Raw genomic sequence first — 13269 nt, 5'->3', positions numbered from 1 at the left:
TTACTGCAACTTGGGGTTGCCGCTGTGTCTACAGCTCCTTATTCTACTTAAAAATGGCAGACTATCTTAAGAATAGAGAGGAGGAGAGAGCTGCTTTATTTGCCCCAAGAGAGAGTACACTGAACCCATTTAAGAGTACATACATTACCACTGAAACACCTAGTCAGATATTCATTAAATTAGAAAGACTGTCCAAAAAAGAGATGAATACATTCTGGGGGCAGGCGTCACTCACTACTTGGAGAATAAGCAGATATCTAGAAGTCTTAGAATCCTTAATTTTCCCAATTCTGATAAACAAGATCGGGATCTAGCTAATGAGTGGGAATTTAATCTAGATCAGAGTTCTACTAAAATGATCAAACTACTAATAGAACATGCTAGGAGGGAGCATGCAAGAACTCAGGAAGCTATTGATGCACCTAAGGACGAAATTAAGAGCATGCCCAATCCTCGGACCACCAAGGACAAAAATTATGACAAAATGTACCAAATCTTAGGGGCTTATCAAGATGATGTCAAACTCTGCAAATTTTGCAAGTACTTTAGAGATGGCAAGGATTATAGAAAAGATGGTGTCTCTACTATCCAGGCCAAATTCGCCAAATTTGATGATCACACAGGAGATCCAGAGACAACACTCCCAGCACTTCAACGGGCAGCTCCGACATTGACTCTGACGGGGATGGTACAAACACTGCAGAACAACCTGTAGAAAACCTTCCCAATGTGAGCCTGGGGAAGGTGTTTTTTTAGAGCAAATCAAACATTACCAGAAAGGCACCAGTCAAGGGGGCAAACTGGTCCGGTTTCAGGCGCCACCTGCCCCAAATACTCCAACATGGAACAACACTGCAGGGGAAGGAGAGGGAGGGGGAAGTGGGAGGAAGAACAGACACAAACAGGAATACTAACGAGGGTCGGGTCGAGGAAGCAACAGGGGATCTGATTACTAAAAGCTTGGTGATTAACCTATCTGACAGAACTTTGACTAAATAGGAGGAACAGGTACTTAACAAAGGACTTTCATTTGCTCCCACAGTGGGCACAGACTTCAATTTTCAGATCGACTTATCCAAATTCACATGCAAACTTGCGTTGAAGAAATATTTTGCCACTCAGACGAAACAGGATGTTCCCAAGGCCATTCCAGATCCTCCAAGTGCACTTACCATTAGGGATATAGAGAATACACATCTTATGTCCCTAGCTTCAGATACTGACAAACAGTTAAGTGAGACTTACCAAGAATTGGGTGTGACGACTCTGAATCTACCAGTACAGGAGCTTAAAAGTAGATCCAAATTAACACCCCAATTTGCCAATGAGAATATCATTGAGACATTCCAGCAGGCGGTTATCAGGGACATTCACAGTAGAGTAACTTTGCTCAAAATGTTGGGGGGGACATAACATCTCAAGAAAAGGTGCCCCAGCCAAATGAATCGGGACAAAATGGTGTGCCATGAAAGTTGGGGGGTGGAGGGGTGACAAACACCCCCCCTCCACTAAAATTATGCCCATGAATATTCACAACCACATTGACAAAATTGGCAAAGGACATTCCCCTAAGTTTAAAGAAAACATGACCAGGAATGAAAAGATAGCTTTAGACAATTTGAGTAGTGACAGCAATTTAGTTATCAGGGAAGCAGATAAAGGTGGAAATATAGTACTGTTAAACACCAATGATTATTTGATTATGTGTAGAGCACATCTATTGACACCAGGCTGCTACAAGAAATTACCAGGCAACCCAACCTTATCTATCAGACATGATTATTGGATGACTGGCACAGCAAGGGAACTCACTGATGAAGAAAAAATATTTTTGAAAATCAAAAATCCTGTGATGCCAGTCATGCACTTTCTGCCCAGAATTCATAAGGAATTTGATGTTTTGCCAGATGTCTGACCCATGATGAGTGGGATAGGTTGGGTTAATGGGGGGGGGGGGTCTATCTAAATACATTGATAACTGAATCCAAGAACATGTGTTGTCAATGCCCACCTATCTCGGGGACAGTATTCCTGTTCTCCAGATTTTAACGCCCATAGAATGGAAAGAAGACTACATGTTGGCCACTATGGATCTGACAGCTTTGTGCACGTCAATTAGTCACGTCTTGGCCATCCACACCATTGATTGTGTTTTCCATGATCATTCTGCTTCTTTTCATGTGTATGTTGAGATGTTGAAGGAATTTTCAAAATTCGAATACACCTATGTTCAAGGATAATGTGGTATTATGGAAACGCTACATAGATGATGTCTTCCTTATTTGGAAGGGTACAAAGAAAGATTTCACACATTTGATGAATACCACAGGCTAATGTAGCAAAACTTCCATTAACTTCCTCGACCTGACAATTTTCATTACACAGGGTAACATTGAGACTAAAACATTCCGTAAAGCAACGGAGGGCACTAGTACGTTGCATGCGGATAGCTGTAATCGCAAATCCACTTTTTGTAACATTTCAGCTGGTGAATACTTCAGAGCCTGCTGAAACTGCAGCAATGACTATACGTATCTTCAAGAAAGTGAACCTTTAGCTAAAAGATTCAAAGAAAGGGGATACCATGGAGCTACAATTTCTAGAGCTTTCTAGAGCTTCTTCCAAAATAGAAAGAAAATCGAGAACAGACATGCTCAAACCTAAAGATGTGACAAATGTGACAACTAAACTATCAAGGAAGAGTGTTGATATCATCACTCAATACTCGCGTGATGCACACATTTTGTAAAAGATCGTACTAAAACATTGGGACATTTTGAGACCGGATAGGGATATAATCTCCCTTTCTTAATGAAAGACCATCTTTCATTTATACCAGAGCGCCGACACTCAAAAATAAACTTTGTCCTTTGTTTCTAACGAATGCTAATCCGAAAGGTACAGATTGGTTCCAACCCGCAAAAGGGTTCTTTAAATGCGAAACCTGCAATATGTGTAGGTTTGCGCATCTGGATTGTCGAGAGTTCACTAACCAAAAGGGCATAAGAATTAACATCAACCATTTCATTAACTGCCGGACTAAATTTGTGGTCTATGCTATTGTGTGCGTGTCTGCCTGAAGGTGTATGTAAGGAGCACTATCGGGCAGCCCCGCACCAGAATTGGAGAACACTTTTCAAGTCTTAAAAAACAGGACCACAGGTTGCCGTTAGCCCTCCATTGGCAAGAATTTCACCAAATGGATGATGTCATTGATATTAAATTTATTGGTCTGAGAAAGGCACAATTAGGCAAGAGGGGAGGCGATCTGCAGCTTAAGCTTAGGCATATTGAGGCCAAGTGCATCTGCAATTTACGGTGTGTTCAAAATGGTCTCAACTCTGAACACGAGATGAATGTCTTTGTAAAGTGTTGTGTTATAACTGTAAATATCATTTCTAATGATTTCACTGTACGCTCATACATAAATGGAATGCCAGTTTCAGTCAAATGCTCCTCAGTGGGCCTTATCAAGTACCATTTATATTAAATATTACCATTAATAAGGACTGTCCAATTTGACAACCGTGATCACTACAATGATGCCAACAGGACGATATTGGGCACTCATATTAGTGTAATACCTACGGGGTAACTCCCAACAGCTTCTTGCTTCCTTGTCCAGTAGGATGTTATATTCCCTTTTTTTCTGCAATTTAATTCATCCTTTGTACATGATTAAGAATACCATCCGGTATTGATATGACAAGCATCCTCGCTGGATGATGATTCTACCACATTTGCGCAGGCGCGTGAGGTCAAAGGTTGCGTGTGACGTCACGCGCATTTTTTACATTTCATATAGACCCGCAAAATGGCGCAGAGTGCGAGCCACGGAAATGCTATGCGGGATCTAGGCCCTCAGAAATGTACGCTCTGGTAAGGGATAACCCATGGGTTACCATGGTATTATTTCCTTTATGCTAGCAGAGTCTTCTACTATACTGAAATGGCAGATTTGCTTAGTAGAGGTGAGGACCGAGCTGCCATTTTCACACTGAGAGGCAGCACCAGCAATGCCTTTTAGAAGCAATCTCAGTAATTCAGAAACACTCACTCAGAAATTTGTTAGACTGGAGAGACTATCGAAAAAAGAAACTAATAAGTATTGGGAACAAGTGTCTCTGACAAACTACCTAGAGAGTGGTAAGATTTCAAGATGACTTTGGAGCCTTATCTTCCCCAACTTTGACAATCAAGATGACCAAGACATAGCTGAAAAATGGGAGGACAATCTGAATCAAAGCTCTAAAAATATGGTGGTAATACTGATGCGGCACGTGACCCGGACAGTACTAAAGAGAAGAACTTTAGCAAAATGTATGAGATGCTCAAAACCTACCAAGATGAGATCAAGTTAACGTAAATTTAGAAAGCACTCAGGAATGTTCGCGACTTTCGCAAAGACAGAGTATTCACCTTTCAACCCAATTTCTTTTTGCAGTTCACCAAAAATCAAGAGAAAGTACACCAAACACACAAACAGGCAGCTTGGCTGAGTCAGAAGGTCGCACTTCAACACCACAACTGACCATCCTAAACAAAGCGATGTTTTTTTAGAACAGATCAGGAGATACAAAAATGGTACACCAAGGGATATCAAACGAGTCCGATTTCAAGACCCATTGGTCTCAAATATCACAACATGGAATACAACACAACGGGGAAGAGGAGGGGGGCAGGAGGAAGCACAAGCACAGACATGAGACAGATGGGCAGACTGACGAGATCGAACCTCAGAAAACAAACAGGGAAATGACAGGTACACATCTTGTGATCAAATTATCTAGCAGAAAACTTAGCCAATATGAGGTAATCCTATAAAACAAGGGCCTTTGATTTGCTCCTAGCACAGGTGTAGATTTTACCAACTTTCAAATTGATGTCTTTAAATGTATTAGAAAATTGACATAAATAAATGTACAACACGTTAAGATATACATGCCACCACCCAAACGGGACCCTCTGAGTCAATTTACAATAGGTGACATAGAGAATATAAATCTCCTTATGTCTATAGAACCAGAGCATAAGATTGAGGATTTATACTAGGGGTGGGTGCAAGTAATTTACGACTACAAGAATTGAAACCATAAATCCAAATTCACCCATAAGTCCACTAATGAGAACTTTACAGAAACTTCATCAGGCGGTCACTAATGAAATCCATCAATACTTTGACAAAGAACCAATAATGGACTTAGGACTAGGTTTAACCTGAGCAAGAATGAGCAGTCTGCTCTAGATAACTTGGCCAAGGACCAAAAGATTGTCATTAAAGAAGCAGACAACAGAGGCAACATTGTTCTAATGGATACAAAATATTATCTACAGATGGCTATGAAACATCTAGAGACTCCAGGATGTTACAAAATCCTGCTGAGCAATCCAACCAGCCAACCAGAGAATTGTCCAAGAACTACGAAGTGATGTTGCTTGGATGGCACAGCTTAGGGCTTCTCACAGACAAAGAAAAACATTTTCTCAGCAACATAGAACCAACCATCATTGAGGGGGAAAAAATGTGATCGATATATACTCTAAATGCATACCCTATCCATTGGGCCAATACAATTCCTGAAATGTCTTTTATTATTACATGAATTATTATTATACTATTTAACTGTACAGCGCTTTAGCAAAAGTGGTATATAAATTGAATGAAAAGAAAATAAGTCATGTAATTGTTTCGGCATGAAATGAACATGATCTTATTCCAGTCTGACATTATTAAACGGTGAAATGTACAAGTTCAGATTCCCATGAGTTTACAGTGAAAGTGAACTAGAAGTCGGTCATCCTTTCATTAAAGAATTCACTCATCCATGGCCAGGTCTAAACTGCATTACATTTGTGACCAACTTGAAATATCTATGTTCAGTAGATTTCCAAGGAAAAAGTATGTTACTATATTTCCAGGCTCTACAACCTTTGGCTCTCCAGAGGTTTTGGACTATAAATACCATCAACTGTTATGCTCACCTGGTCTCTGCGGAGGCTTTGGGGCACGGTTGCAGCCCTCCCGGGGGGTGAGGTCGCTCGGATCCGACTTCGCCCTCTGCACTTATGTGGTGACTAGTGGTAATAGGTGATGCTGCTCGGGACTGCTCCTGCGTGGAGAATAGGGGGTGTGAGAATGCCGGCTTGTGTGCCTAATCCCCTTCCAGACTCCTTCTCCCAAACCGTGGTACCCGTGGGATGCACTGTCCCTGGAAAGCTCACCTGTTGATTAGTTTTGTCGAGCACTCTGTCCTGCTGCTTCTGGCAGGGGCGCCTGTATGATCTGGACGAGTTCCTTCACTGGTCCCTTGCACCTGGTAGTCCAGTCCTGCTGCGACTAAGCCACTGTACTTCAGGTAAGTGTTCCTGTTTGCCTTTGTCTTTCCTCGTCTGTTTTTGTTGTATTGTAAAGTTTGCTGTCTTGTATTGCTGTCCGTTCCACTTTTGATGTTTGCTCTTTTGCTTTCTTCCCTTGCAGGTGATGTTGCCGGCCCGGGCAGAAGCTTCAGAGCTCAAGGCGGCAGCCGGAGTGAATGAGGAACGAAGCTGCAGCGGTACAGTGCTGGTAAATTGTTAACTAGGGGGCGCGCAAGGTTCAAATGCGGCGCGGCCCTAGGACGGATGTGCTAACCTTGTCCTTCACAGGGTCCGAGTTCGTGGATGCGGAGTGTGGTGCTGCGCCATCAGGATCAAGATCACTGGAAGTCAGGAGATGAGTCTGCAGATGAAGCGATGAAACACTGGTTTCCTGGAGGTGAGTATGCAGGAGAACGCCTGTTTTCAAAGGTAAGTAAGCTGGTCCAAGCGGTGGTGAGCGTCACGTTGCACGTGAGTGCACAGTAACGCGAAGCACCAGCCTTAAGGATGGAGCAGCTTATATAGCTGAGCTTCTGAAGCCACGGCCACCAGGTTCAGCCTGCCTGCCACACCCGAGGAGTCGGCACATGAGGATGTTCTCTGGAATAAAGGCTTTCAACTCCTGGAAAGTTCTTGTAAAATAAAAGCACTCCTGCACTGAAATAGTGTTCCTGCTCACATCTCTATATGAGCCTGGTGCCAAAGGTGCCAGGACTGAGTCCAGCCAGGGCCCCTGTGTTTATGGGTCCCAAAGGAACATAAGGAAGTCAAGTGACCATTACCCCCATCACTAGATGGTGTGGTTTTTGGGTTCTGGGGCCTGTTGCCATGGCATCAACCTTAGCCAGCATAGTCTAGGATCAGGGATCATGGGAGTCATTGTCCAAAACATTGAGGGAGAAACGGGTTGCAGACCCCTGCTATTGTTAATCGTAAACATTACATAAATCGTGCTCTTTATGTCCCCACCAGTAGAGTTTCCAAGACACAACTTTGGACCTGTCTTGGTACTTAAATGTGTTAAGTGTGAAGAGTCCAAGGAGTTTGTCGCTTCTCCCTAAGGGGGAGACAACCCCTTTGAAACTATGGAGGTGAGCCTGCTATGCTGAAAATCCTCTAGGGGACAGGAAAAGCATTATTCCCCAAAGGGGACTGCCCCACTTGGGGGATGGAGAACCCCCAGAGAGGGACAGAAGTCACCATCCTTTCCGCCTGATCCCTTTATTGGCTATGTGGGAGCTGAGATGTATAATGATCCTAAAGCCCCTCTTTTAATGGCTGGTTTTGTTTCTGACCCCTATGAGACAGACAAGCGGCTGGCCTAGCCCCTTGGAACAACATCACTTTAAAGAGCCAATCAATGGCATAGCAGCAAGCCCGCAGAACTCAAGGACCCGATCATGGCCACTGGAGGTGTGGCTGGGCAAAGGAAGACTCTCCCAGATGTAGTGTTGCAGTCTGCGATCTGCCTATGCTGTAGGAAGGCAGTAGTACTGACGAAGCGAGTACCCAGCTTGGAGAAGCGCAATGTAGCAAGAACCTGTGGAACACTGAGAGAACAGCACGGAGGGAAGCTGCAGTCTCAACCCCGCATGAAGCAAACCGGAGACTAGAGAATACAGAGACTGGCGCCGAACAAGTAATTTGCATAAGCGGTTCTGCGTCAGACAGGCCTGGTGTCCCTCCCGAGTAGCACTGCACAGCAGAAGGTACGTGATGGCTCCAGGGAACCAGGAGTTGGCCAGTGAAGCAAAGAGGAAGAATGACCCCAAGGTGGGGAGAGTACAGAGAAGCCCCAGAGTGGGTGGAAAGAGAAAAATCCCCATAGTGAGGGAAGAGAATGTGGAAAGCCCCAGAGCGGGGAAAGTATAGAGGAACCTAGCATGGACAGAGGAAAAGAGACAAAACCTGGTGTAGGCAAACAACCGAGGTGAAATACTGAAACCAACACCGGTGTGAAGAGCAAGCCAATAAATCCCAGGATGGGGAGCGTGAAAGAACAGAGCCGAGGGTGGGGAATGAGCAGGAGAGGAAGAGACTGACTGGGCCAACAGGCAAGAGGCCTATAGTAAAGAGACAAAAGTGTAGGGTGTCAGGTTGTCGGAAATCAGCCGCCGTCCTTTTATTCGGGCAATGGCCAAAATTAGATCTTGGTTGTATTTGTGTTCCTTTTTAGAGGTAGGGAGAGCAACTAGGTTAGAATAAGATGCTGGACAGAGGACTCTAATTATGTAGAGCATCATTTTTACTAATTTCTTTTTAAGTAGGTTTTAGAGTCTTAAACTTAGGGAATCTTTATCTTGAAGAAAGAATAAGAATTCAGATAACCTGGCTCCTTGTCCAGTGTCCTGATTCTGACCAATCACATTGGGCATAGTTGATCTGCGTTTTGGCCTAGCACCTCACATCAGACAACATGCACTGCAGTTTATCAAATATGGTGCAGTGGTGCACCAACTGAGAGAACTGGAGATATTTGGAGGTGGTGATCTTCTGAAGATGGCTGCTTACTTTCTTTAGAGAGCTAAATCTTAACTGACAAAAGACTTGCTACACATCCAGACCCTTGCTTACAAAAGCCGCGTCTTCTCTCAAAAACAGAAGGTCTTCTCCCATTTACCTACCTGTAAACATTTATGAACTTCTCTAAAAAGATACACCATACCCATCGAGAATATACAGATATACCTGATTTGCCAGCCAATCTGTCCTCTTGCGCCATTGGCCTATGCAAGGGCTCATACATGTTAACCCCTGGGTCTGGTTGTAAATTAATGACATTTTTAATAATAGCCACCTAATTCAGTGATACTTGGTCAACATAAGTAAGAGACCCTGCATAGTAACTTGCATGAAACCCCAGCATTCCTAGAATTCATTCGGTTTAGTTAAGGGGGTGGAGCTTTTGCTTGGGTCCTGAGGGCAGGTAAAGTTTGTATTGGAGCTCCCCACAAAGGAATGTTCACTATGAAGCAGTTTCATATAAATGACCATAGCTCCAGCTGTCTAACTTATTTAGTGCCTTGGTGTATCCTAGAAGAGCCTGCATGTATCTGAATGTGCACCTTCTAATATGGCCGCCTGGTTCTTTCTCAATGTGAGCTGCTGTTTATTATTCAAAGCACTGTATGAAGTGGATCATTTGGTTATTTTGCTGATGTTTGTTTGTAGCAAGGGGAAATGGTGTTAAACGGGATGCCTGGTCACCATTTCTAAAATTATGGTGAATTATAGGATTGTGGTATAGTGGTCAAATTTTAAAACGCTGTGCTGTTAACATTATGCAAAAGGTGATGCGGGTTCAACAAATCAGAGTAAATACCACCTCATGTAGATGTGAGGAGCCTTCTCTTATAAATAACTGCATGCATATCGGATGAATAGCTGGTGTGCACCACAGGCTTCTCTTAGAGTGGCCACAGACAGCTTTTCACTTCGATTGTCAATCCTTCATGGTTGTAGTGTTGATCACTGCCCACAAAATAACTGAGCTGCAGGATCTGTGCTCTTATGCAATTTCGGTTTTCCACATAGTGTTTAACTGAACCTAACCTCCTTCCAAAGGAGGTCAGGTGTTTCACTTGAGCCAAACCTGTAAATGTCCAGTCTTCTTTCTGAACCCTGCTTCAAATGCTGTCTTGGATGCACACAACGTTGATGTCTGCAGGACACTATTTTTCTTGGAATTAACAAGAGGTTCTTGAACTTTCTCACACCTTTGGTACCTGTCAAGGTTCTTGTCCGTGGGACTAGTGCTCCATGGTCCAATGGATTGCATACTGCATTTTACAATGATGCGCCCACAGAATGGTACTGCCTCCAGAGGAGCTACATGTTCATCTGTTCAAAGTGAAGCCAGCTTTTGTGGTCTTTCAAATGTGTGTTCCCTTGGCAGATATTTGCAAAGTTGCAACATGTCACCCCACATGCAGTCTACAGACACTCTTCCAGGGTTGATGCTCGGATTAGACCAGCCACGCTGCATACATATTTTGGCTGATTCCCTCAACTTGTGATATTCATTCCACTGCTTCCATCTGTTCTCTGTTGGGGTGCTTAGAAATCTGCCACAAGTATAGAGAACAGTGAACAAGTCATAATAGTAGGAAAGTTACTCAAAAGGGGCTGTTCTGTGCACCAAAATAAAAGGACTGATGGCAGTTCAAACATGTCTTCATCCGATCGGACCCAGTTTTCTTTTATCAAATGAATGCTCCTCTGTATCATGTTTGTAGCCTATCCCCAATCAGAAATGTTGCAGAGAAGTATGGAGGAAGGAGAGGATGTGGGGGGGGGGCTATGTGCTAGGCGTACCATAGTTATCACGCTAACTTTCTGTATAGATGGTAATAAGACCTAAAATGGCAGGGTTCCTCATAGTGAGACAGGTGTTGACCAACATTGGTAATGGAATTTTAACATGCTTCTAAAGAGTATTTGGATGAGTCAACCTGTCAGAGGATGTATCAGATAACTAGTGCTTTAACCATATAAGTAGTTGACTAGAGGTAGGAAGAGAGATGGTCACAGAAGTTTGATAAAACTGTATGAGATGTCAGAACTGGACCATGTTTTAGATTAAATAAGTCAATCGTACATGAAAGAAAAAACAAACTGATCAGCTTAAACATTCTTCGTATTATGAAGGGTAAAAAAACAGACGGTTGCTAGCTTTGGCAGCTTGCAAAAAGTAATTGAAACAAAGTGTAAAGGTTGCACAGGATGAAGCGCAGGACAGAATTGTAAGATGGGATGGGGCCAGTCTTTTGGAAATAGTATTCTAAAATTCTACTATGTGGTAACTTAAACTGTAACGCAGAGGATCCATACTTAATGTTGATCTCCTTACATCTGATGCCGAGTTTCGCTAGTTGTGGTACAACCAAAAGAGAACCCCCTATTATGCCAAGTCCCAGGGGAGGATGGAGGTTATTTGTTACCCAATTAGTCTGTGTGCTTTATCCCTGATCTCCATATTGAAGGTATAATAGATTTTTTTAAAGCTTGAAAAAGCTGTTGACCGGTGTATGGCATGCCGACCAATTACATTGTTAAATGTAAATTAGAAAATGATTATAAAAGTATTGGCTAATATATTATTTGACATTTTGCTGAAGGTGCTAGAACAAATGGATAATTTACCTATTCCTGGGAAGGGTCCAGCTGTTTCCCCCGATTACATGATATAGGCAGCAGAACATGCAAGACACAATAAGATCCATTTAGCCATTGGACATCTGGGTACTAAGGTGGAGTTATATTGTTTTTTGTATGTAGATGGACTAGGGGGGGCACTGTCAAGTTGAGCATTTACTCAAATGTAGTTGAAGATAGCTTCATATCCAAGGCATATGGTAGAGATGTCTAATCTCGCCTTTACTGTTTGCCTTAAATATAAAACATTTGCTGTTGGTGGTTAATGTAATAAATGATCAACGACTCTGCAAGTGGCGGGGTCATTTGGCACACTAAATTGAAAATGGTATGTTTTTATTATTTATGTACGTGGTTGTAGTAAAGATTATTAAGGTGAAGAGTGAATGTTTATCCTCTAGTGGATTTCTAAAGATTCTACCAGGCTAAAACTTAAATACTAGTTGGTACTGTTTCTGCAACATTAGCAATGTAAATGGTTGTTGGTTGCAAGGATAATCCATAAACACATTAAGGGATGGGGATGACCTAGTGATTTGTGCCAATCGGAGCAATAATGAAATCCTTTAATTTTATTGAAAAATCAATACATGGAAATGATAACATTTTATCTTGAATTGGGAAATCAAATTTAATTCGAACCATTCTTGGGGTTATATTCTAAACTGCTGAGGATAAGTAGAAAAACTATTTGCCAACCAATGAAACCGGAGGGATGAGGATTACCAGAGCAGAATATAATTGAGCTGCATCAATCTGTATCTGTAGTGATTCCTGAACCTAAGACATTCGATGATTCTCGAATGGGAATGGGACAAATGGGTTAACTTTCAAGCTAGGGACATGGCGTATGAATTTCTCAAGAGTTGGTGGCCATGTGGGTTCAGACAAGGTTTGCATATTTTTAAATAATTATGAAATCACCTTTTTGCATTCGCACCTTTGGGCTGGAGTTGTACAATGAGGTTTATATGGAAAGATGGGAAAAGGGAGAAATAAAACATTTCAGACAGATTTTTGAAGTGTGCTAGAAAGATTCAGCTATTACATTATTTCTAGCAGGGTATTGTAGAATACTTTTAGAAAAATAGCTAGACATGAGGTTTACCATACTATTAGAGTTTGAGAGCAGACCTGCCTTCAGGAAGTAACATAGCACTTTACAATCACAGGGGGGAACGGGGGGCAGAACAAGTTTAGGAAGCAGAGAAACAAGGGAGTAGGGATCTAACTGGGGAGGTGGGGCGATTGTCAACAATGGATCTGTAAGTAACCAGTGGGGGGAATGGTAGGGATCAGATCACCCAGTCTCGAGTATGGTAGGGAGTGGACATTGTATGGTCTTGGGTGTTAGGGAGGAGCCATTCTTTGAAGTGGAAGGATCTTGAGCTCCTTTCTGAACTGTGGAAGTAAGAGCCAAGTCGGATGCTGATGAGGTGGACAATGCATTCCATAGTGTGCCCTCTGCCCCCAGAACATTGGAATGCACTAAAACGTGGGTTAGAGGGTTCATGAATTAATTATTGGGTTCCCCTTTGTACTGCATGCTTTATTTTCATAAATACCGATTGGAAAATTAATGTAATTGTAGTACAGCACCAAATGCCACCAAGTCCGAAGCTACCTGCGAACATATGTTTTGGGAGGGCTTGATGGTTAACCGCAAATAGAATGTATTGGAGCAGGAAATCCATAAAATGACATGCACAAGCTATATACGTTATAAATATGCAGCTCTCTTTGGATTACAGCCATTTG

General features: G+C 42.6%; 1 protein-coding gene across 3 annotated transcripts in view; it reads left to right on the top strand.

Annotated features, from left to right (window-relative positions):
- The window catches only part of SLC25A42 (solute carrier family 25 member 42), a 409509-nt gene that overhangs the window by 386670 nt on the left and 9570 nt on the right, over positions 1-13269 (top strand). The gene's annotated exons all lie outside the window — the stretch shown is intronic.

Source organism: Ambystoma mexicanum, chromosome 1p (assembly GCF_040938575.1).
Source record: "Ambystoma mexicanum isolate Mex_15411 chromosome 1p, UKY_AmexF1_1, whole genome shotgun sequence".
NCBI classification, from domain to species: domain Eukaryota; kingdom Metazoa; phylum Chordata; class Amphibia; order Caudata; family Ambystomatidae; genus Ambystoma; species Ambystoma mexicanum.
The sequence above is the reverse complement of the archived record's forward strand: the minus strand, read 5'-3'. Positions and strand labels throughout refer to the sequence as shown.